The sequence below is a fragment of the Nuphar pumila genome, chromosome 10, assembly GCF_984573655.1.
Source record: "Nuphar pumila chromosome 10, dmNupPumi1.hap1.1, whole genome shotgun sequence".
Lineage (NCBI taxonomy): Eukaryota > Viridiplantae > Streptophyta > Magnoliopsida > Nymphaeales > Nymphaeaceae > Nuphar > Nuphar pumila.
The window spans coordinates 73,555,860-73,582,460 of record NC_143258.1 but is presented as its reverse complement, the minus strand read 5'-3'; the positions used below and the strand labels follow the sequence as shown (position 1 = coordinate 73,582,460).

The following is a 26,601-nucleotide window of genomic DNA, read 5'->3' as shown; positions in this document are numbered from 1 at the left end:
GTGTCTTATTTGAATATGCTTAGTTCGTGAGTGTAAAATAGGATTTTTAGATAGGTTTATAGAACTAGTATTATCACAAAAAATGGTTGTATTTTCAAAATTTAAACCAAAGTCTTTTAAAGTTTGTTTCATCCAGATAACTTGAGTGCATGCTAGGCTAGCAGCTATGTATTCAGCTTCAGTAGTAGATAAAGATACACAGTTTTGTTTCTTACTGAACCATGAAACTAGTGAGTGCCCTAGCATATGACATGTTCCACTTGTGCTTTTTCTGTCAGATTTACTTCCAGCAAAGTCAGCATCGCTGTATGAGATTAGATCAAATGTAGAAGATTTTGAATAAAATAATCCAAAATCAACTATGTCTTTTAAATATCTCATTATTCTTTTTACAGCTTTAAGATGTGATTCTTTTGGATTTGACTGAAATCTAGCACACAAGCAAACACTGAACATAATATCTGGACGACTAGCAGTTAAATAGAGTAGTGATCCTATTATACCTCGGAATACCTTTGTGTCTACAGACTTACCATCTTCATCTTTGTCCAAAATAGTAGTTGTGCTCATAGGAGTATTCTTTGAAGCAGTTGAGTTCATGTTGAACCTCTTTAGAAGTTCATGAGCATACTTGGATTGATTGATGAAAACTCCATCCTTGGTTTGCTTAATATGCAGTCCAAGAAAGTAGGTGAGTTCTCCCATCATACTCATTTCAAATTCTTTCTGCATGAACTTAGAGAAATCTTCACAGAGAGTGTTGTTAGTAGATCCAAAGATGATATCGTCCACATAAATTTGAACAATAAGGGTATGATTTTTCACTATTTTCACAAATAGAGTAGAGTCTGCTTTGCCTACAGAAAAACCAGTTTTTAATAAAAAAGTTTTTAGTCTGTCATACCAAGCATGAGTGCTTGTTTCAATCCGTATAAGGCACGTTTTAGTTTAAAAACATGATCTGGATATTGTTCATTTTCAAAACCTGGAGGTTGTTTTACATAAACTTCTTCATTTATAAAACCATTTAGAAATGCACTTTTAACATCCATTTGATATAGTTTAAAATCCATATAGCTTGCATATGCTAAAAACATTCTAATAGATTCAAGTCTAGCAATAGGAGCAAATGTTTCATCAAAGTCAATACCTTCCTCCTTGTTGTATCCTTGAGCTACTAGTCTTGCCTTGTTTCTTATAACATTATCTATTTCATCTAGCTTGTTTCTAAAGATCCATCTTGTCCTAATGATCTGATGATACTTTGGTCTTGGTACAAGATCCCAAACATCATTTCTCTGGAATTGATTCAGTTCTTCAGTCATGGCTAGCATCTAGAACTCATCGATGATGGATTCATCAATCTTCTTTGGTTCAAGTTGAGAAATGAATGTCATGTTTGCAATCCGTTCCAGTTGAGCTCTAGTTTGGACTCCCTTTGTCAGGTCTCCCAAAATCTGCTTTTGAGGATGATCTCTGATTTCAACAAATGTTCTTTGATGATCATCTTCATTTGATTTAGCTGTGTTATCTAGGAACAAATCTGTGCTTTCAATATCATCATCGTTAGTTTGCTTAAGAACAGATTAATCAATAGATTCACAAAAACTAACATGCATAGATTCTTTAATAGTATATGAACTCTTATTAAAAACTTTGTATGCTTTACTATGACTTGAATATTCTAAGAATATGCCTTCAACAGATTTAGCATCAAATTTATCCAGGCTATCTTTTGTGTTAAGGATAAAGCACTTACATCCAAAGACTTTAAAATAGTCTATTCTTGGAGTTCTGTCATAGAATAATTCATAGGGAGTTTTATTTAATAAGGGTCTGATAAGAACTCTATTTGTTATATAGCATGCAGTATTAATAGTTTCTACCCAAAAAGATTTAGCAAGATTATTATGTTGGAGCATAGTTCTAGCAGATTCCTGTAGGGTTCTATTCTTTCTTTCTACTACACCATTTTGAGGTGCAGCTCTAGGAAAGGCAAAGTTATGAAAAATACCATGCAAGTTACAAAAATTTACAAAAAGTTCATTATCAAATTCTCCTCCATGGTCACTACGGATTTTTACAATAGAACAAGATTTTTCATTTTTTAATTTTTTACATAAAATTTCAAATTGACAAAACGTATCACTTTTGTTTTTCAAAAATATTACCCAAGTAAATCTTGAGTAATCATCTACAATGACAAAATCATATTTATTATGATTAAGACTAGCTACTCTAGAAGGACCAAAAAGATCCAGGTGGAGAAGCTCTAAGGGTCTTTTGCTTGAAATGATATTTTTTGATTTGAAAGATGATTTTGATAGTTTTCTTAGTTGACATGCATCACAAAAATAATCCTTTTTAAAAGATATTTTGGGTAACCCACGTACTAACTTATCTTTAGCTAATTTAGACATGTATTTGGAGTTGACATGACCCATTCTCATGTGCCATAAATGTTGAGTGTCATTATTAGCTATAAGGCAATGTTCAGTAATGTTTTATAGGTATAATTCATATATATTATTTCTTCTTATACCATTTAAAATGATGTTTTCGTTGGTGTCTGTTATAAGGCATGCATCATGATTAAAGCTAACATTATAACCTGTGTCACACATTTGACTAATACTCAGAAGGTTATGTTTTAAGCCTTTAACAAGGAGAACGTCTTTGATAAGAGGTTTATCAATATTTCCAATATTATCACTACCAATTATCAAACCTTTGTTGTTATCTCCAAAGGTGACAGTTCCTCCTTCTTTATGATGAAGAACAGCAAAAAGATCTGGATGTCCTGTCATGTGTTTTGAACATCCACTGTCTAATATCCATCTGTTCTTCTTCTTTGGAGCCTGCAAAACATTAAGTAAAACTTCTTTTTGGTACCCAGTTGAGTCCCTTTTTGTTAGACTTTGAAACCCATATCCATTTTGATTTGGGTTTGTCTATAACTTTAGAGGAGTTCAAGGAATTAAAAATATAATACTCATTTTTAGGTTCAGAAGAACCTTTGACAAAAATGGTCTTTTGATTCATACAAGAAGATTTGTTGAAATGAGAGTAGCCAATACCATTCTTGTAGAAAGAGACTTTTTGAGAGGATAGGAGTTTATCCAGGTTCTCTTTTCCTTTAGTAAACTTGAAAACCGTTTTCATAAGGTTCTCAGTTTTACTTTTTAATTCTCAAATTTCTACTTGCAGATTTTTAGTCTTGGAGCTAGTAGAAGAGATTTCAGAAGTAATCAGAAATTTTTTCTTTTGTAACTCAGAATTTTCAATACTGAGTTTTTCATTTTTCAGCATAAGCTCTAGATTTTCAGATTTCAAATGTTTATTTTTGAGAATCTTTTTTCTCGATTCTTCAAAAAGTTCCTGAAAAGCATTTTGAAGTTCTTCAAAGGAGAAATCAAGGGATTCACTTACAGAGCTTTCTGCCATGAAGCACATGTTGGCGGTTTCTGCTTCATCATCACTCGACTCTTCACTTGTGGATGGTTCTGAATCATCCTATTGAGCATGCAAAGCCTTTTTCTTGAAGAACCTCTTCTTTGGTTCCTCAGTCTTGGATTTTCTTTTGAGAAGAGGACAGTCACGTCTCAAGTGACCTGGCTTATTACACTGATAGCACATGGAGTCTTCCTTAGGGTCTTTTTTTTCCTTGTGCTTATTTGGAAGCTGGTTCTTTCTCATAAAGCGCTGGAATATTCTGGTCAATAGCGTAATTTCAGATTCTTTTTCTGAGTCCTCATTCTCAGAAAGAGCTGGGAAGGCTAGAGTTTTCTTTAAAGGTTGTTCCTCTTCCCTTCTTTTTTTCATATGGACTTCATAGGCCATAAGATTGCCTATTAAGTCATCCAAGGTAAGCTTGGATAAATCTTGAGCTTCTTTAATAGCAATAGTCTTTTTCTCCCAATCAGTTGTGAGAGATCTCAAGATTTTCTTCACCTTATCTGTCTGGGAATGGGTTACACCCAGAGATTTCAGATCGTTGGTGATGTTGGTGAATCTGGTGAACATCTCTGTGATGGGTTCATCTTTGTTCATTTTGAACAACTCATATTTTCTGAAAAGAGATAAGATTTTGACTTCTTTCACTTTGTTGGTTCCTTCATGAATAACCTCCAAAGAATGCCAAATATCATAAGCAGATTCACAAATAGATATTCTATTGAATTCATTTTGATCAATGGCACAATATAAGGCATTCATAGCCTTTGCATTTAAATTGGCCATTTTCTTTTCTTCATCAGACCATAAGCTATAGTCTGCAGATGGAGATGTGTATGGATGCTCAACAATTTTTCATACAGCAAAATCTATGGACTTGAGAAATATAGTCATTTTGTATTTTCAGTATCCATAGTTGGAGCCGTTGAAGAAAGGAGGACGAGATGCGTGTTGACCTTCAATATCACGAGCATAAGAGGTAGATGTCATTTGTGCTGGAAGACTTGTTATGTCGAAACCAACAAACCTGCTCTGATACCAAATGAAATTCCACTAGAGGGGGGGTGAATAGTGAAATATGATAAAGATCGATAAAATAAAATAAAATGCAATAAGGCACAACACATAAAACACAGAATTTATACTGGTTCGGTCAATTCCCAGACCTACATCCAGTTCCCAAGCAAACCACTTGAGCTTTCCACTATAACATCTGAGTTACCGGATAAATAGTACAACACCCTCTTCCTCAGAGGTCTTCTTCTCTCAATAGAGAAGGGGCACACCCTCTTCCACAGAGGTCTTCTTCTCTCAACAGAGAAGGGGAACACCATCTTTCATAGAGGTCTTCTTCTCTCAACAGAGAAGGACAACACCCTCTTTCTCAGAGGTCTACTTCTTTCAACAAAGAAGGAATACAGTGAATAACAGAAAGTTACAATGCTTCCTATAGAACCTTCAGAATGATATGAATGCACGAATGAAGGATTCTCAGAATATTCTGTTCTTTTCACTCAGAAGATACTATTTGTCAAAGAGCTTTTCTTGAGTTTTTCTCTTTCTTTTCTTTTTCTTTTTCAAGGCTCTCTTTCAAATATCGAATAGGAATTTTTCTCGTTGTAAGCTCACATATCCATGTGAAATAATTAATTTGATTGTGTTTATATAGCCTTAGAAAAATAGTCGTTGTCTTTTTGAAATGATAGTATTTTTGGGATGTTAGATGTCAAGTCATTTCAAAATCATCTTTATGGATTTTTGAAAAAGTCTTCTTTCCATAAAAGTAGTATATGAGGTACACTAGTCGTTGTAGTATTTTAGGTATTATATAGTTTATGTAAAAAGTCTTTTTCTTACAATAGTACATTGAACGTTGGATGTGTAAGCCATCATGTAGTTTTGTCTCTATTCTAATTAATGATTTGTAGTACTTAAGTATTTTATTTAGAAATTGTCACTTCTTTACTTAAATGAGTGTAAGCACAATAAATGCTTTGATATCTTTATTTGTAAATAGTCATATCAAGAATTGCTTTATGATGTGATTTTCAATGTCTACAGAGAGAATGAAGACTCTAAGCAAGTCGACATTCTTGAGTGGGATTAAACTAGTTATTTCTGAAAAGATTTTTAGAGGAGGTATTTAATGTTTTACAAAAAGAATGATGACTTCAAGTAAGTCAACATTCTTGAGTTGTAAAAAGGTAACTAAAGTCTTTTCAAAACATATTATATTTGTTTTTCTTTGTCTAGCCGATTTTTATGTTTTGTCTTTTTCTTACTTATTTAAAATTATTACTTTTCAAGTTGTCTTGTACAAGATAGAAGGTACAATTATTACTTTTTGAAATCATGATCTAATATATCATGTCAAAATACCTTTTTCATAAAGGGTTGTAAGAAGGTACAATTATTGGTTTTCAAAAAGGTGCTTTTTGAAACTATCGTATACTTTTATGAAATATAGCTTTTGGGAATGAGTGACTTTTATGTAATATGCAATATGCATGCTTCTGAAGGTTCTGTTACATATGACTCTAAAGAAGAAAAAAGTCTTCATCTTGAGGAAGCCGATCTCTTTAGATGATCTTTAAGAACGCATGGCTCAACAAGCTTTTTCTTCAAGAAGTATGATTGCACCACGGTTGTACTTGAACAGGAGGTCTCCATCCCTTTATGATGAGATATCCTTGCATCAAATACTCGTTAGATACATGGCAAAGCATATTCAGTCATAATATAACATTTTTCAAGAAGACATATAATCATATCATATTAAATCAAATATGACAGTGTATCATATTGTGTGTCATCAAAATATAGTTTCTCAACATCTTGGCCCCTGATCCAGTTGGATGGAAATGAATATGTCAATCTGCTTGAGTTATACCATCAATACGGAACCTTCGTCGAAGTCAGTTCATTATCAAGGACAACAAAAGAAAGAATTCAGAATGCAATGGTTTTATGCATTGTAGGATTAACCCTCTTCCCAGATGGACTAAACTATATGGATATCAGAATAATCCAGCTCATGAGAAGATGGGGAAGTCGACAGACCAATCGTCTCTCCATAGCTATGGCAGCGCTCACTTTCCTGCACCGGGGTTCGACCCGTTTCTGTAACGCCCTGGATTTGCAAAACAAAGCTAAGTTAAAATTTTCATGAATTTCTTTTTTTTTCTTTGCAGCGAAACTTAGAAAAGCTTTTAGCAACGGAATAAGACGATAATGAGTCGTCGGTTTTAGAAAACTCCAAGCACGTTGCAGGTATGTGGTCAAGCAACTCATTGACCACCAAGGGGTTCCATTTTATCGAAAACCACATGCTTATTACAACACTACTGCTTAGAAAAGCAGTGTAGGTTCAATAAAAGGAAGCAGTACAAATCTGTCTAGAGAAACCCTGCAACTCGATGCCGCCATGCTCCGCATATCGCCACGCAGGTCCAACACCTGAAATCCCCATAAAACGGGGTCAGAACCACTGAGGGTCTTGTAAGCATGCAGTCATACATCCATTCAACTCAAGTACAATAATGACCACTCAGGGTCGCAATGCGCAATAACGATGCTCAAGCCTTCAAGACTTAGCGTATATCGCAGGAGCCTCCTCAGGGCTATAAGTTGAACATCCGCTCAAGTCTTCATGACTTAGAGCAAGCCTTTTCAGGGCTGTGATTTGAATAACCGCTTAAGTCTCCACGACTTAGCCATGACCTCTTTCGGGTTTCAAAGTGATGTTTAGCTCAAGTCTTCATACTTAGCACATCTGTATCCCACGCATCTAAGGACAACTCCTTGAGCTTCGCTTAGTCGTGCGGATACAACACGGGTCTTTGCCCAATCGGTCCAGTAGTATACCGAACATGACACCTTCACAAAGGTTATGCAGAACTGACTCAACAACGGCCATCCACGCATACATTCAAGCATCGCTGAACCTAAGCTAATGCATTGTTTCGATAATTAACCGCTTCCGCCTTTGGTACGCAGGTAGAGCTATTGTCCGGGCATCAACGCGACGTTCTGGGGGTTGATTATTCTATGTATTTTAGATACCCCAGAGGCCTGTTGACCCTATCCATAGTAGGGCAGTGTGTTTCAACTGGGAGAACCCTACTAGGCCCATATTCGGATGCATCCTCTACTTGCAGTAGTTGGGTTCAATCCTTAGGTCTTAAGGATAACCATGACCCCAAAACCCATGAGTGACTGAGGCCATTGTGGACTCTATCAGGTCCAAAGTAAAATATATGTCACTTAAGGCTGTACCATCACTGTCATTCCACAGTGAGCATAATTCCTAAAGGGGTCTGCCAGTCTTACAATTACTTGGACAGAATCTGCATGCCATTTAGGCAGCCCGTGCTTTTAGCACTACGTGAGTATGTACCTGACCCCATTTAGTCCGCCCCAACACAGTCATTACTAAGGGGGTACCCCTAACACGATTTTCAGCCGCGGGGTATGTGCGACATTAAGTCTTATTCATATGCATGCAGAACACCGCTCTTTGGCACTTCGGCCACCACGAGTATCACACCTCTTTGGGTGGAAACAACACACTCTGGCTCTTCGGCCCTTACGAGTCTGGTTGCGTAACCGTTCTCAATGAGCATGCATATGACTCGATCTAAATAGATCGACTACTCGGCGTATTTTTACGCAACGAGTCCAAACCTATCCAAGGCGCAACTTTTACTCCGGCTTAGCGGCCCTTACGAGCAAGGTGCCCTTGCAGGTACAAGGATACGAGCCAATTTGGCATCGTTCCATTAACGAACATCATTATGCCATTCCATTGGTTCCGGCAGCTCTTCTTCCAACCATTTCGTCAGCACCTCCCTTGCTCTACCGGCAGTGGTGCGACGAACCCTTCTACGTTTGTAGAAGGCAATCCATGAACTGGGTAGCACTCTGCTATATGTCAGAGTATCCTGCTACGTTCTTTCTGAGCCATTCTTAGCTTCTTCAAAAATTTCTGCAACACTTTCTCTCTTTTACGGAGAAAGCGTGCATTTCTTTTATCCATTTCAGCGGCATCTCCCCTCTTTGGTAGGAAATCGCCACACTTAATTCGGGGAAATGGATGCGCACCGTTGTGCGTACTTTGCATCCATCAAGGTTGCAGGAACCCTAGGCCATAGCCAGGCCATACGTAATTGACTTAGTCTTTACGTAAAGAGCATTTTGCGAAAAAGCTGAAGCCTTTCCAATAGGGGCTTCATTCGTCAAGCAGAATCTAGAACGAGGAGCGGTCAGGAAATCGCATTGGCGATTTGGAGTTTGATCTTCATTTGAACGCTCATTTATGCGCTATATATGTAGTATAAGCAGAAGCCTGTGCTTTATACAGCGGCGGCGTAAAGAAATGCATATACTATTGTTCAGGGTGTGTAACTGAACGAAATATTCTACATATATAACAAAACAGAAGCCTTGGCATCGTTCGACGCGACGGCGTAAGTAAATACATTGCATAATCGGAAATGCAATAATCGGAAATGCAGAAGACAGGGAGCCTTGGCATCATACGACGCGACGGCAAAGGTAAATTACATAGCCTGTGCGATATAAGACGCGTCGGCAGAATCAACAGATATACACCTAGACTTGTATCCAACGATAGTTACGAGGCGAGCGAGTGAACACCGAAGTGTCCTAAAGGGCTCAACCAAGAACTAGGGTGAGATACTATTTTTGAAGAACGCATATACTGCGCATTCGAACATATATATCCGACGATAGTTACGAGGCGAGCGCATGAACACCGAAGCGTCCTAGAGGGCTCAACCAAGAACTAAAGCAAGATACTACTTCAGAAAGTATATGCTATATACAAACAATCAAATACTTGAGAGAGATGGTTTAATGAAGCGAACTTACTTCAATTTGAGGAAGAAACGACTCCGATTGCTTCAAACGCTTCGAACGAGGCTCGACTTCGAAAAAGGATCAACTTCGAACTTCGGACGAAAAAGGACTTGGACTTTGACTTTGAACCAAACCAGGTTCAAGTCAAGTCAACTGGGTTCAGACTTAGGTCAAGTAGGTTCAGACCTATGTCAGGTGGGTTAGGACCAGGTCAGGCAGGCTCAGACCAGGTCAAGCAGGCTCAGGCTAAGTCAGGCAGGCTCAGACCAGGTCAGGTGGGCTAGGCTAGGTAAGGGAGGTTTGAAAAAGGAGGAGAGAGAGAGGGGTTGGCGATTTTTAAAGAGAGCGGGGCTCCTCTATTTATAGGTTCTGAAACTTGGGCCCCAAGTTTCAGAATCCCCTCTTTACGCTTGGGCTTTTCTGAGAATCCCTTCCATGGAAGGTGCTGGAAGGAGCTAGACGGTCTTGGAAGACGCTGGAAGGTGCTAGAATATTCTAGAATATTCTAGAACATTTTCTGAGAAATATTTTTGTGAGTCCCACCAATATTTCCGTGGGTTCCGCAAGAATTTCGGGTTTTCGGTGATTTTTTTTTGAAAAATTCTGAGTACGCTATTCCCTTCGTATTGACGTAACTAAGAAAGTTGGATCGCAGGAATCCTTTGATTTCGTTCAGATAGGAAGTTATGGCTTCCAGAGTGTTTGAGCATATATTCGCGAATCGACGAATATCCTAAGTATAACTGGCTCGCAGGAATTGATTCGTTTCGCATTTTGAGAAAAAAATGCTATTTTTACCAGTAAATGCCTCATGAATTTTATTCAGATATTTTCTGAAAAATTGCGGGTCTTACATCATTACCCCCTTAAAGGAATTTCGTCCGCGAAATTCAGTTAAGAGTACAAAGTGAAGAGTTTAGGATATTTATCCCGCATATCCGATTCGGGCTCCCAAGTGCAATCCTCTATTCCATGATGCTGCCACCTCACTTTAACAAGTGGAATGACCTTCGTTCTTAGCACTTGCTCCCGTCGGTCCACGATCTCTACTGGCCTTTCTTCCACCGTCATATCTTCTCGAATGTCAATGTCTTCATGTTGAATGACGTGAGAAGGATCATGAACATACTTTCGAAGCATTGATACGTGAAATACATCATGTATTTGCGCGTATTGTGGTGGCAATGCTATACGGTAGGCAGTCTCTCCGATTCGGTTCAAAACTTCGAAGGGACCGACGAATCTGGGGCTGAGTTTCCCCTTCTTTCCAAAATGAAACACACTCTTGGTTGGAGAGACCTTGACGAAAACCTTATCTCCAACCGCAAAAGTGAGTTCCCTACGTCGCTGATCGGCGTAGCTTTTCTGTCGACTCTGAGCTGTCAGTAGCTTCTTTCTGATCATGTGGATCTGCTCAGTGTAATGCTGCAACACAATGGGCGAGTCCAGGGTTCGCTCACCCACTTCACCCCAATGGATTGGTGATCGACAGGGTCGCTCGTACAAGGCTTCATACGGTGCCATCCCAATGCTAGCGTGGTGGCTATTATTATAAGCAAATTCAGCCAACGCTAGGTAGGAATCCCAATCACCCTTCCATTCCAGCATACAGGCTCTTAACATATCTCCAAGAGTCTGTATGGTTCGTTCCGATTGCCCATCTGTTTGGGGATGGAATGTTGTACTGAACTTGAGTTTCGTCCCCAGGGCTCTCTGAAGCTGTTCCCAAAAGTGAGAGGTGAACTTCGGGTCACGATCAGATATGATCGAAATCGGCACTCCATGGAGTCTAACGATTTCCCGAAGGTAGATCTCTGCCAATCGTTCAGTTGAGTATCGAGTGTTGATTGGCAAAAAGTGAGCAGACTTGGTGAGTCTGTCCACGATCACCCATATCGAGTCATGTTGTCTCTTGGATCGAGGCAATCCAACGATGAAATCCATCGTAATGCCCTCCCATTTCCATTCCGGAATCTCGATCCGTTGCATCTTTCCACCAGGTCGCTGATGTTTGATCTTAACTTGCTGGCAGATCAAACACTTTGAGACAAATGTAGCCACATCACGCTTCATACCCCTCCACCAGTACTTTCTCTGCAAGTCCCGGAACATCTTCGTACCCCCAGGATGGATAGTATACTTGCTACTATGGGCCTTCTGAAGTACTTCCTGTCTTAGCTCAGGGTTATTTGGAACCCAAATCCTTTCTTCCATCCATATTCCTCCATCTTCTTTTAAATGGAAGAAAGTATCATCTTTTTCAGCACGAGCTTTCAATTCCAAGTACTGGGGATCCTTGAATTGTTTGGCTATGATGCGATCGAGGATCTCGATATGGATCGTCAGGCATGACAATCGAATCTTTCCTGGGTCGGCCAGGAATGGCTTCCAAATGACGAAATCCTCCATCAGCTTCCATTGTCCAGTTAGGCTGGCCAGAGTGCCAACAGTCTTGCGACTAAGGACATCTGCTACAACATTCGCCTTTCCAGGGTGATAGGAAAGCGTGAATTCATAGTCTTTGAGGAATTCCAGCCATCGCCGTTGCCGCATATTAATTTCTTTTTGAGAAAAGAGGTATTTTAGGCTCTTATGGTCTGACATGACCTCAAATTTCTCTCCATATAGGTAGTGTCGCCAAATTTTAAGTGCGAACACCACCGCGGCAAGCTCAAGATCGTGGGTTGGATAATTTTTCTCATGGACTCTCAACTGTCGTGACGCATAGGCGATTACTTTGCCATGCTGCATCAACACACAACCCAGACCTGTTCCTGAGGCATCGGTATATGCCACGAAGCCTCCCTGACCAGAAGGTAAGGTAAGGACAGGGGCAGTGGTAAGCCTCTGTTTGAGAACCTCAAAGCACTCCTTACACTGGTCAGTCCATTCAAACTTGACTCCCTTTTTAAGTAATTTCGTCATCGGTATGGCGATTCAGGAGAAGTCTTGTATGAACTTTCGATAATATCCGGCAAGTCCAAGGAAGCTACGGACCTCAGTGATATTTTCTGGCTGCTTCCAGTCCATCACAGCTTCCACCTTCGAAGGATCCACTGCGATTCCATCTTTTGAGATCACATAACCAAGAAACATCACTGTATCTAGCCAGAATTCACATTTTGAAAACTTAGTATAGAGTTGGTTATCTTGAAGGGTTTTCAAGACGATTTTCAAGTGCTCCACGTGTTGTTCCTTGTTCTCAAAATATACGAGAATGTCATCAATAAAGACGATGACAAAGCTATCCAAATATGGTCTGAATATCCGGTTTATTAGATCCATAAAGGCAGCAGGCGCATTAGTGAGTCCGAAGGGCATTACTATGAACTCATAATGGCCATATCTCGTTCTGAAGGCAGTCTTAGGTATATCCTCTTCCTTTACTATGAGTTGATGGTACCCTGACCTGAGGTCGATCTTAGAGAACACTCTCGTTGTTCTGAGCTGATCGAATAAGTCCTCAATCTGAGGCAACAGGTACTTATTTTTAACAGTTGCCTGGTTAAGCATCCGATAATCGATGCATAACCGAAGGGATCCATCCTTCTTCTTTACAAACAGTACCGGGGCTCCCCACGGTGATACACTCGGTCGGATGAACCCTTGTTCCATCAGTTCTTCCAACTGACACTTCAACTCACTGAGTTCAGCTGGCGCCATTCGATACGAGGCTTTGGATATCGGCGATGTTCCAGGTAAGGATTGAATTCCAAATTCAACCTCACGAAGTGGCGGAAGTCCTGGCAATTCCTCAGGAAATACATCGGAAAATTCCCGCACCACTTCCAAACTCTTAAGGCGCTGGTCGTTGGATTTTTCCACCGAGAGACTCAACAGGAAGGCCACACAACCCTTCCTAAGGTATTTTTGTACCTAAAGTGCTGATATGAGCCTTTTCTGTGGAACTGGTTTGGATAACCGGTATTCCATCTTAGGCAATCCGGGTCGGGATAGGATCACTCTGCCCTCGCGGCACAAAATCTTGGCATTATTCTGAGCCAACCAATTCATTCCCAGAATGACATCGTACTGTATCATATCGATCAGGATGGCGTCAGTAGGCAAGTGTTGCCCTGCTATCTCAATATCCAAATTTTTCACACACCGGATACATTTGGTGCGTGAACCCAACGGGTTATATACTTCGATTATTTTATCAATCGGTTGCACCGAGGCATGGAGTTGTTCGGTGAAATCGTCAGAGATAAACGCATGAGTAGCACCACAATCAAACAAGACGTAAGCTGCATGTCCATTAATAGGTACGGTGCCTTCAATCAGGTCACCATCTTCGACTTGTTCAGTCGTTATAGCATATACACGACCTGCAGCAGGCCTTTGTTCGATCCTAGGGGGCGGTCGTTGGAACTGCGAACGCTGTGGTGCTGGTCGAGAGGGTCCGGCAGATCCTACATTACTCCTTTGTTCATCTGCAGCCTTCTTGGCGCAATCCCTTATAAAGTGGCCCATCTTGCCACAATACAAGCAACCACCCATGTCACGAGGACATGGCTTTCCGGGGTGGTTCACACGACACCTTGGGCAGCTGAAGTTGGACTGCTGACCATTCGGAGTTGTGTTCTGCCTTGGCCTCACGACTTGTTGAGTGTTGTTCCCTCCTTGGAACTTCTTCTTTTGAAAGGGTTGTCGTGAACCCTGGCCACTTGGGAACGTCCTTTTGCGATTCCCACCATTCACTATGGGCTTCTTTGCTACGATCACTTTAGATCGCGCCCAATCTTCTTGGATTTTTGAAGCTGCTGCCACTGCAGCCTGAAAAGTTGAAGGCATGCTTGTTATCACTCGAGACCGCAGCCCTTCGCGCAGACCATTCACATATTTGTCGGCCCTTTCTTGGTCGGTCTCAAATAACCGGGAGCAGTACCGTTCAAGATTTTGAAATTTGGTGGTATAGTCAATCAGACTCATGCCACCCTGCTCCAATTCCAGAAACTCCATCTTCTTTTTATTTCTGGAGTGTAATGGAAAGTAATTATCCATGAAAGCTCTCCGGAAGTCAGTCCAAGGAATGACTTCAACTTCCGAGAACTCGATAATCTTAGTGGTATCCCACCACTTCCGTGCATTGTCTTTCAGCCTGTACGTGCCAAAGTTGGTCTTCTTTTCTTCTGGTACCCCCAATACTAGGAAGGCACGTTCTGTCTCTTCGACCCAACTTTCTGCCAGTTCAGGATCGGCTCTTCCGGCGAAGACTGGCGAATCGAGCTTGAGGAATTTTTCATAGGTTATTCCCCCAAGGTTTTCGTTTCGAGGTGTGACTGGTTCCGACCTTGTTTCTCGAATGGCAGTAACCAGATTGTTGAGCGTTTCCAGCAGGAATCCTTGAGTATGGGACTCCTCGCTTGGCATGGTTCTCTTCGTCGTAGGAGCCATTTATCTATCACATACAAGCAACATGTTTTAGTTTTTCAATGTATATATCGAAGCAAAAGTTTCATTTACTTAATATACATCACATTTACACAAACATCGCCTTAAACAAAATGTCATGCCGCACTGGCAGACTTTTAGGCGTTGAGAAACTATGTACATGAGTCTATTGACTCCAAAACACTACCAGTCTCTTCTAGGAACTGGATTTCTTTCTCGACCCAAAGAACCCGAAGTATTGTTTACTTCCACATTGCCTTGGTGTAGGCACTACTAGTTTTGGCTTGGGCGGCACTTCCGCGCTCTCAAGCGAATCTTGTGGGTAGATCAGTGATGCCGATCCACTTGCCCATTCAGTGGCATCATGGCTCGGGGAATCCGATACCATAACGGGATGATAGGGGTTGTATCCCTCTTCCTGGCCATTCAGACTCGGTGTTGGTGAAGCCGCTCTGTTCCCCCATATAATAGTACTATGATTTGAGGAATCTGAAATCATAATGGAATTATACAAGGAGTTGTTGCATCCCTCCTCCCGACTGTGTAAGCTAGGCGTACATGATGCCTGTTGATAGCCCTGCGATTGACCGAATCCCTCAAGGAAGTTCAAGTCAAATCCTACCAGAGATGGTAGCTCATCAGAAGTCGCTGGGGTACGACTACTCCCTCTACTGGAGTAATGTGGCCCACTAACACGCGAGGTCTCATCCCTAAGACCAAGCGATCCCCGCCGACCCATATCGGCGGTACGTTTCATTTGGCATTCGTTGGCGGAATGCCCTTCTTCGCCACAATACTGGCAGTCTTGGACTTCATATGGGCATACCCACTCATCGTGCATGATCCCGCAACGATAGCAGTATCCTCGGGAGTCGTGAGTTGCCATCTATACAAAGATGCACCCAGATCAGAACACAAGAAGTATTAAATATACTTACAGTGCGATATGGTGGACAAGACGGATCTCGAACCAGGTTTCTTAGACTCTTGCTCTGATACCAATTCTGTAACGCCCCGGATTTCCAAAACAAAGCTAAGTTAAAATTTTCATGAATTTCTTTTTTTTTCTTTGCAGCGGAACTTAGAAAAGCTTTTAGCAGCGGAATAAGACGATAATGAGTCGTCGGTTTTAGAAAACTCCGAGCACGTTGCAGGTATGTGGCCAAGCAACTCATTGACCACCAAGGGGTTCCATTTTATCGAAAAACACATGTTTATTACAACACTACTGCTTAGAAAAGCAGTGTAGGTTCAATAAAAGGAAGCAGTACAACTCTGTCTAGAGAAACCCTGCAACTCGATGCCGCCATGCTCCGCATATCGCCACGCAGGTCCAACACCTGAAATCCCCATAAAACGGGGTCAGAACCACTGAGGGTCTGGTAAGCATGCAGTCATACATCCATTCAACTCAAGTATAATAATGACCACTCAGGGTCGCAATGCGCAATAACGACGCTCAAGCCTCCAAGACTTAGCGTATATCGCAGGAGCCTCCTCAATGCTATAAGTTGAACATCCGCTCAAGTCTTCATGACTTAGAGCAAGCCTTTTCAGGGCTGTGATTTGAATAACCGCTTAAGTCTCCATGACTTAGCCATGACCTCTTTCGGGTCTCAAAGTGATGTTTAGCTCAAGTCTTCATACTTGGCACATCCGTATCCCACGCATCTAAGGAAAACTCCTCGAGCTTCGCTTAGTCGTGCGGATACAACACGGGTCTTTGCCCAGTCGGTCCAGTAGTATACCGAACATGACACCTTCACAAAGGTTATGCAGGACTGACTCAACAACGGCCATCCACGCATACATTCAAGCATCGCTGAACCTAAGCTAATGCATTGTTTCGATAATTAACCGCTCCCGCCTTTGGTACGCAGGTAGAGCTATTGTCCGGGCATCAACGCGACGTTCTGGGGGTTGATTATTCTATGTATTTTAGATACCCCAGAGGCCTGTTGACCCTATCCATAGTAGGGCAGTGTGTTTCAACTGGGAGAACCCTACTAGGCCCATATTCGGATGCATCCTCTACTTGCAGTAGTTGGGTTTAATCCTTAGGTCTTAAGGATAACCACGACCCCAAAACCCATGAGTGACTGAGGCCATCGTGGACTCTATCAGGTCCAAAGTAAAATACATGTCACTCAAGGCTGTACCATCACTGTCATTCCATAGTGACCATAATTCCTGAAGGGGTCTGCCAGTCTTACAATTACTTGGACAGAATCTGCATGCCATTTAGGCAGCCTGTGCTTTTAGCAGTACGGGAGTATGTACCCGACCGCATTCAGTCCGCCCCAACACAGTCATTACTGAGGGGGTACCCCTAACATGATTTTCAACTGCGGGTTATGTGCGACATTAAGTCTTATTCATATGCATGCAGAACACCGCTCTTTGGCACTTCGGCCACCACGAGCATCACACCTCTTTGGGTGGAAACAACACACTCTGGCTCTTCGGCCCTTACGAGTCTGGTTGCGTAACCGTTCTCAATGAGCAGGCATATGACTCGATCTAAATAGATCGGCTACTCAGCGTATTTTTACGCAACGAGTCCAAACCTAGCCAAGGCGCAACTTTTACTCTAGCTCAGCGGCCCTTACGAGCAAGGTGCCCTTGCAGGTACAAGGATACGAGCCGATCTGGCATCGTTCCATCAACAAACATCATTATGCCATTCCATTGGTTACGGCAGCTCTTCTGCCAACCATTTCATCAGCACCTCCCCTGCTCAACCGGCAGTGGTGCGACGAACCCTTCTACGTTTGTAGAAGGCAATCCATGAACTGAGTAGCACTCTGCTATATGTCAGAGTATTCTGCTACGTTCTTTCTAAGCTATTCTTAGCTTCTTCAGAAATTTTTGCAGCACTTCCTCTCTTTTACGGAGAAAGCGTGCGTTTCTTTTATCCATTTCAGCGGCATCTCCCCTCTTTGGTAGGAAATCACCACACTTAATTCAGGGAAATGGTTGCGCACCGTTGTGCGTACTTTGCATCCATCAAGGTTGCAGGAACCCTAGGCCATAGTCAGGCCATACGTAATTGACTTAGTCTTTACGTAAAGAGCATTTTGCCAAAAAGCTGAAGCCTTTCCAATAGGGGCTTCATTCGTCAAGCAGAATCTTTAACGAGGAGCGGTCAGGGAATCGCATTGGCGATTTGGAGTTTGATCTCCATTTGAACGCTCATTTATGCGCTATATATGTAGTATAAGCAGAAGACTGTGCTTTATACAGCGACGACATAAAGAAATGCATATACTATTGTTCAGGGTGTGTAACTGAATGAAATATTCTACATATATAACAAAACAGAAGCCTTGGCATCGTTCGACGCGACGGCGTAAGTAAATACATTACATAATCGGAAGTGCAATAATCGGAAATGCAGAAAACAGGGAGCCTTGGCATCATACGACGCAACGACAAAGGTAAATTACATAGCCTGTGCGATATAAGACGCGTCGGCAGAATCAACAGATATACACTTAGATCTGTATCCAACGATAGTTACGAGGTGAGCGAGTGAACACCGAAGTGTCCTAAAGGGCTCAACCAAGAACTAGGGCGAGATACTATTTTTGAAGAACGCATATACTGCGCATTCGAACATATATATCCGACGATAGTTACGAGGCGAGCGCGTGAACACCGAAGCGTCCTAGAAGGCTCAACCAAGAACTAAAGCAAGATACTACTTCAGAAAGTATATGCTATATACAAACAATCAAATACTTGAGAGAGATGGTTTAATGAAGCGAACTTACTTCAATTTAAGGAAGAAACGACTCCGATTGCTTCAAACGCTTCGAACGAGGCTCGACTTCAAAAAAGGATCAACTTCGAACTTCGGACGAAAAAGGACTTGGACTTTGACTTTGAACCAAACCAGGTTCAAGTCAAGTCAACTGGGTTCAGACTTAGGTCAAGTGGGTTCAGACCTAGGTTAGGTGGGTTAGGACCAGGTCGGGCAGGCTCAGACCAGGTCAAGCAGGCTCAGGCTAAGTCAGGCAGGCTCAGACCAGGTCAGGTGGGCTAGGCTCGGTAGGGGAGGTTTGAAAAAGGAGGAGAGAGAGAGGGGTTGGCGATTTTTAAAGAGAGGGGGGCTCCTCTATTTATAGGTTCTGAAACTTGGGCCCCAAGTTCCAGATTCCCCTCTTTACCCTTTGGCTTTTTTGAGAATCCCTTCCATGGAAGGTGCTGGAAGGAGCTGGAAGGTCCTGGAAGATGCTGGAAGGTGCTAGAATATTCTAGAATATTCTAGAACATTTTCTGAGAAATATTTTTGTGGGTCCCACCAATATTTCTGTGGGTCCTGCAAGAATTTCGGGTTTTCGGTGATTTTTTTCTGAAAAATTCTGAGTACGCCATTCCCTTCGTATTGACGTAACTAAGAAAGTTGGCTCACAGGAATCCTTTGATTTCGTTCAGATAGAAAGTTATGGCTTCCAGAGTGTTTGAGCATATATTCGCGAATCGACGAATATCCTAAGTATAACTGGCTCGCAGGAATTGATTTGTTTCGCATTTTGAGAAACAAATGCTATTTTTACCAGTAAATGCCTCATGAATTTTATTCAGATATTTTCTGAAAAATTGCGGGTCTTACATTTTCTCACTTGGAGAGTCTATTCTCGTCGAAGGATGCATCTACGCACTTCAATCCTGGTTCTTCCAGCACATTCCAGCCCGAGCAAACTCTTTCAGATACAATGGTCAAAACCTCCTTCCAGTAGCACAATATCGGTCAATGATCGACAACATTCAGGAAGATGATATCGTGTGGGACTACTTTGAATGACAACTATCTCCTCCCAGATATACATATGCTTATGGCAAGCGATTCAAATTGTTGGGACCATTGTTCTGCACTTACTACCAACCGGAGCGATGTGTTTGGTAGTTTTCCCAATGGCAGCAGTACATTGAAGCCCGATTGCTATCAAAGGCTATGGCAGAATTCGATCTCACTTCCGCACAATGGTCTGGGGCATATCACTTTGCTCGCTACGAGTGGGATTCTGTGATCATCACAAAATTTTTCCTCTCTTGTAATATTCTCTCTTTTCCTTTCCAGCTCCTATTTCCTCCTTTTCAAAGGGAGGAAATAAAAGATAGAAAGAGAGAGAGAAGAGAAAAGAAGAGAAAATAAGAGAGAGAGGAACTCTTTTGCGGGGTCTCACTTGACCTTCATTTTGAAAGTATTTTTTAAAATAACTCGCCTCCATTTTTGAAATATTTGTGGGAAAACTGGGAGACGGGATCCGCTCGTCGGTACGAGGTTCGACCGTTTCTGGCGCCTTTACTAGGGGTAATCGAACCAAGGGTCGAATTTATGCCTTTTGCTTTGCTAAGAAATTATCTAAAAATCTATTCTAAGTCTAAATGCACAAAGAATCATGCTTGTGCAAATGCGAAGATGTATGCTCCTTTTAAAAATGATTTAAAAAATTCCCAAGTGTTTCTGAAATGAATCAGATAATGGAGTGAAGAAATGATTTCTAACTTTAGAACTTAAGATTTAAAGTTCTAAGTTTTTAGAATAATCAGAGCTTAGGAAAATAAATTTGGATCTTGAGAGAAATGATTTTGAAACTGGGATAAAAAGAGAAGAAAGGAAATTTCAAAGTCATAAATGGATTTTGAATTTTAAAGTTTTGAACTTGGATGAATAATTGGAATGGAATTGAATTCTAATTTTGAAGCTTTGAAATCAAAGTAAAATGTGGGAGATCTAAATAGAATTTTTGAGAAATAGAATTGATTTGAAAGTTGGAATTTTCAAGATGAAATCCGAATCCAAGATCTGGATTCTGAATAGAGTTCAAAGTTGAATTTTGGATTTAGGATCCGAAATGGGAACTTGATTTGAAATCTGGAAATAAAATGAAATTGGTTCTAAGAATTAGAATCAAGATGAAATTTGGATCTGAAATTTTGAATGGAATTGGATTCAAGATTTGGAATCCAAGATGAAATTTGGATCTGAAGTCTAAGATCCAAGATAGAATTGGATTCTGGACCCTAAGATGGAATTGGATTTGAAGTCTGAGATCCAAAGTAGAATGGGATTCAGGATCCTAAATGGAATTTGGATTTGTAATCTGAGATTCAAAGTAGAATTGGTTTTGGATCCTAAGGTGAATTTGGATCTGAAGTCTGAGATCCAAAGTGAAGTCTAGATTCTGGATCCTAAATGGAATTTGGATCTGTAATCTGAGATCCATGGTGGAATTGGAATCTGGATCCTAGAAATGGATTTGGATCTGAAATCTGAGATCCAAAGTGAAGTTGGATTCTTGATCCTAAATGAAATTTGGATTTGTAATCTGAGATCCAAGGTGGAATTGGAATCTGGATCCTAGAATGGATTTGGATCTGAAATCTGAGATCCAAAGTGAAGTTGGATTCTGGATCCTAAATGAAATTTGGATCTGTAATCTGAGATCCAAGGTGGAATTGGAATCTGGATCCTAGATTGGATTTGGATCTGAAATCTGAGATCCAAAGTGAAGTTGGATTCTGGATCCTAAATAAAATTTGGATCTGTAAAGTCCAAATAGGATCTTTAAAGATGGATCTGGTTTTTGAAAAATATTAAGAAGATTTAGATTTTGAGATTCATAATCAATCTCAAACTGTATCTGAAGATAAACTTGATTTTGATTTCGAGAATGAATCAGAAACTTCAAAGTTAAAATTGAACTTTTGAAATTGAATTTTGAATTTGGGTGGGAATTTTGAATATAAAATGATTTTGAAATTTCAAAGTCAAATTGGACTTTGAAATTGGGATAGAATTGGAATTTGAAATAAAAGCTTAAAGAAAGATGTTCAAAATCACTTGGGTTTTTGAAAAGAATTTTTGAAAAATATGATGCAATTCTACCCTAAATGATGAAATGAATTTAAAGACTTTTGAATTTGGAATTTCGAAAAGCTATTTCATTCTTTAAATGAATTAAAAATAAAGTTGAAGACATAATACATCCCTGACTATGGTCATTGAATGTATTATGTAATAACTACATTTAAATTCAAGTGAAGAATAAAACACATTTTTGGTGCTTTTATAGAATTTAAGATGAAATTAACTCTCAATATACCCTGACTATGGCCATTGGTATATATGTTGAATTAATTTTAAATTAAATTCTGATAAAAGAGAAAAATATTTAAAGAAAATATGATGAATTTTGAAAAAGGATCCAGTGTGGATCCAGTGTTATTTTATAAAAGATAAAAATACTAAGTCTTGTTTACATCCCAACTATGGTCGTTGATGCAAATCATCAACTTAGGATTAATTTACCTCTTACGAAATGGTGCACGCGCCATTCGTGTTTCACCATTGTGAGATTTTGAAATGAAAGAGAAAATAATATGGAACAAGTAATGTTTAGCATATATACATGCTCATACATTCTAATCTAAGACTGAAAATGTACCCCTTATCATAATCTAGTTATTACGATATTGAGTTACAACTTCTAATTTAAGAAAAGAAATAATATTTTCTACACACTTCCTGCAAAAGATGAGGTTAGCCACAAAGCCGAATTGCCTGAATATAAATAATAATGGAAGATACCAAGTAAAATTCAAAATATCATGGTCATGTTATATGAGAGATACACACATGAATCTGGTCATCTAAATGTATATGAAGATGTCATGGGAATGCATGATAATGTTCAATGGTACATAGATGAATGATAGGGTAGGGTTGCAGAAATATAAGTGATTAACATGCATGTGCCATCACGATAGATGATGAAATTGAAGGCTAGCTGTGCAGAAACTAACATACTATGGTAGGTATAAAAGCAGGACAGCGAACAGCAATGTAATACATAAATGACAAACAGGATATAAAGATGCTGCAAATGATATGGCAGAAGTTTGGAGGTGGTGTGTGTTGGCATCTTGTGGTGTGAAATAATCAACTTCTATTACCAATGAAGTGTCAACAGTTACATGTTGACAAGATTTGTTCCCATGACCAGTATGGCACTCAACTTGCATCTTTTGAGGATCAAGTATTTGCTTCTTCTTCGATCTCTTTTCCAGTTGCAAATTTTTAGGATCATCCATATTTGATGTGAGGGATGCTTCCTCTAATTTACTTCATCTGAAGGCTTTTGTTCTGTTTATCTTGAATTTTCACATGTTCTCTATCCTTTTCCTTTGATTGTTCAAGGAAAAATTCACTTCTTTGACCTGATTAACAAAACTGATTCTCAAAATGAGAAGGTGATTTACTCTATAAAGAATCAACCCCTCGATCATATTTGTTCTGTAGAACATCAAGAGTTTCTTCTTTCCAAGAGCTACCAATTTGATTCCTTTGATATGCAGCTCTGAATTTATCATGTACCTTAACATATTTACCGCTATCGATTTATCTGTCAGCTAAATTCACTTCCTCAGAGTCAGAGAAGTACCTTCCAATGATACTTGACACTGAAACCATTTCTGATGTGCTTCCACAAGGAGTTTCCATAGATGCACAATTTCTATCAACTTCATTTACAGAAACATAGGGATAATATTTCCTGGAAAATATATATTACAAGATATTTCTTGGGAAGTATGATGCACCAACTTGTTTTTGTGGGTTTGGAAATGACATAGTGGTGAGAGGGCTGTTGTTAACAGGCTAAGGGCTATAGTTCCCAAAAGAAGCAGATATGTCTCTCCCTTAATAGGATGAAGATTTGAGGCACGACTTTAAAAGGACAAAAGCAAATCCTCCAACTTATGCAAAAGAAACACCAACCCGGAAAGAAGACCTCATTCCATAGCCAAAGGCCCTGGTCACCACATAATGACTATTGTTTTTATTATAACAACCAGAATGACAGATGCAAGAATATCTACATGGCTCCACAGAAATTGGACGTGTATAAGCATTCCAATGCTAACAAGAAAAAGTGCCGCAAATAGGTTACAAATGGGTTCCACCTGACCTAGTGTATGCCGAGCAAAATCAGTGGTTGATACCATAACACGAGCAACAAATGACCCCAACCCAAGACTGAGGCCAAGTTTATCACTGCACCAAGCTAATAATAAGCAAAAAAAAGCCACAGAAACTAGCTGATAAAGCTCATTTGTCTGGGGAGACAACTGGCTCATCAACTTCAGGAAACGGGGAACAAATGAACAACACAATATGGATGCAGTAGTCAAGAAACACAGACAGCACAAACAACAGTTTTGCTATGGATACAATCCCTTGAATAAGGCCACCATTGCCACCTAAAACTTGAAGCAAAGCAAATAATAGACCAATAACGCAGCTTTGGAAAATAAGTGTTCTGATTGTGACCTGGCTATGAACAACATTGGTACTATTACACTCCACCGACAATTTGAGCACCACAGTTGTTGATGACATGGACAGAAAAGCACCAACAAATATGCCCTTTAACAACTTTGCAATGCATAGCACTGCAGTCATGGTATATAAGCACATGAAAATAAAAAACTGGAGCAGACCAACAAGTTTTGTAACAGGCCCAACGGCGTTTAACTTTGCTCTGCTATATTTTGATAATAGTACTAAAATTTTGTACAAGTTGCTACTTCAGAGGGTACAAACCAGAAATTCTCTTATTCTGGGAAACCTGAACACAGGGCACTTCTGGATCATCTTGATATAGATGAGTATCTTTTATTGATGTCCCTTTACTAGAAATGAATTTCACAAAACCCACGGGAGGTATGCCTGGCTGGCACAAACCTTCTCATATCACAAGGTAAAGGGTTTATACTGAAACTGGAAAACGCATCCATAGATTATTTCATAGTGCGAAGCTAATGACAACAGTTTCACCACTACAAGAGTAATCATAGCAAACAAACATCATGCTTGGTATTTCTTAAGATGAATATTACATCTGTGACTTTATCAACATATTAATGAGGGACCGTACCTCTTTTGCAAGGGAAGAAAATGCAGCTGGTGGATGGATGCCACAACAATATGGGGGTGATGGCAATGTCAATAAAACTTCAAACCATTTGTCGAGCTCAGTGACTACACCGAGTGGTCTTATACTGTTCTAAAGGTTTTTCTCCAGTTGAACCGGTGTGAGAAGAGGGGAAGGGAGGAGTGAAGGAGGAGAAGGAAGAAATGAATCCGTGAAGGAGGAAATGGGGGTGCGGGGGTGAGAAGCGGATGGATTAGGGTCTCCTCATCGTGACCTTCTTAAAAAGAGGGGACGATGGTTTGGGAAGGGTAGGAAGTTGAGAATGAAGGGCGAAGGTGACGGCCGTTGGTGATGGAAGGTGGAGAAGGAGAAGGATCGAGCAAGATGGTGATCGTGCGGCTAGAGGTTTTTGAGAATGGAGGCCGAAAGGGAGAGGGGTTTCAAGGGTTTCGTAAAAGGGAAACCGAGAAGGGGAGAAAAGGAGAAGAAGAAAGAAAGGGTTTGGAAAAAAAAATTTGGTTTTTCCCAAAAAGAGGCTCCTTCAAAATTTTTTCATAAAAAATGTTTTTTTAAAATGATTTTTTTAGCAAAATTGACTTAAAAAGTTTTAAACTCATTCGTTTTTCTTATAATTTTCCTAATTTTTTTGGTTTTTGCATTATCTTTTAATTTTTTTATATTTTTATAATAAAATCCGAAAGTCTGTGAGAAAATAAAGATTTAAAACTAATTTTTTTGTGTTTTTATAAAATATTTAAACAAGGGGAATTTTTCTGAGAATTTAAAAAAGTTATTTTGAGAAAATTTCTTCAGAAATGGGTTTGGATCTAGATTTTGAGGAAATATGGATTTAAAATATTGGATTCGGATCCGGGATTAATTTTGAATATACCAATATGGAATTTAATTCAGAAAATCTAAAGTTTAGCTTTGAAATTGCTTTGATTTTCTCAGAAAATGGGGTTAGGGGCAAAACGGTCATTTTTACAAAACTTTGAAAAATTTGGGGTGTTCACAAATGCCCCTCTTTGCTACTAAGCCGGTTGAAAGCTGAGCTTAGTGGCAAATATAACACTCCAAATTTTGAAAAATGCCCCAGTCAGCAGATCTGAACTCGGTGTGAAAGAATTATTTTGGAATCATGGCTTCTCAGGGTTAAAACCTTATGTTGAATGGTTTTAGGGGGGGATGAAATCCTTGAAAATGATATGATTGAGTAGAGAATGAGAAAATCGTGATGAGACTTTGGATGAAAATTCTGAAATGGTGAGAAATGAGAATTTTGATCAGGTCTCATGGGTGAGACAAGATACTCTTTTTGGAATGATTCAGGTTTAGCCCTTAACCTGGATGGGACGAAGATATATCAAAATGAACTGAATGAGGAAAGGATTACATGAGAACCTTGATGGGACATTTTGGAAAATGCCTCATGAGATGAAGCTCAAGTAGGATCCTATCCTGGATGGATATATAAAGCATGGGTTCCTTGATGGGAAGAACCATGATGGGACTGGAAGAAAGCAATCTCGTCAAAATGAGGAATCTCGTTGGAACAAGACTTAGGTTTAACCAAAACCTGCAAGGAAGATACCTCGCAAAGCGAGGTTCCGGGTTAACTCTTAACCTGGATAGGAAATCTACCATACGGATTTCTCAAATGGAGAAACCATAATGGGACCTTCGGAACTTGGACGAACAAATCCGAAAGGGATTTTATGAGAGGAAGAAAATATAGGGTTCCCTAAAGCTTTGAAAAGGGAAAGAAATTGGGTGCCTCATTGCTGAGACCGAAATAGCTTTTAAAGTAAATGACCTCTCGCAGATGGTTCAGGTTTGACATTTATCCTGAGTGGGGGAAATCTACCTTACAGGTTTCTCAAAAATGGAGAAAGCATGATGGGACCTTCGGAATTTGGATGAACAAATCCGAAAG

General features: G+C 40.1%; 1 pseudogene; it reads right to left on the bottom strand.

Annotated features, from left to right (window-relative positions):
• The window catches only part of LOC149826834 (K(+) efflux antiporter 5-like), a 136,038-nt pseudogene that overhangs the window by 95,919 nt on the left and 13,518 nt on the right, over window positions 1–26,601 (bottom strand).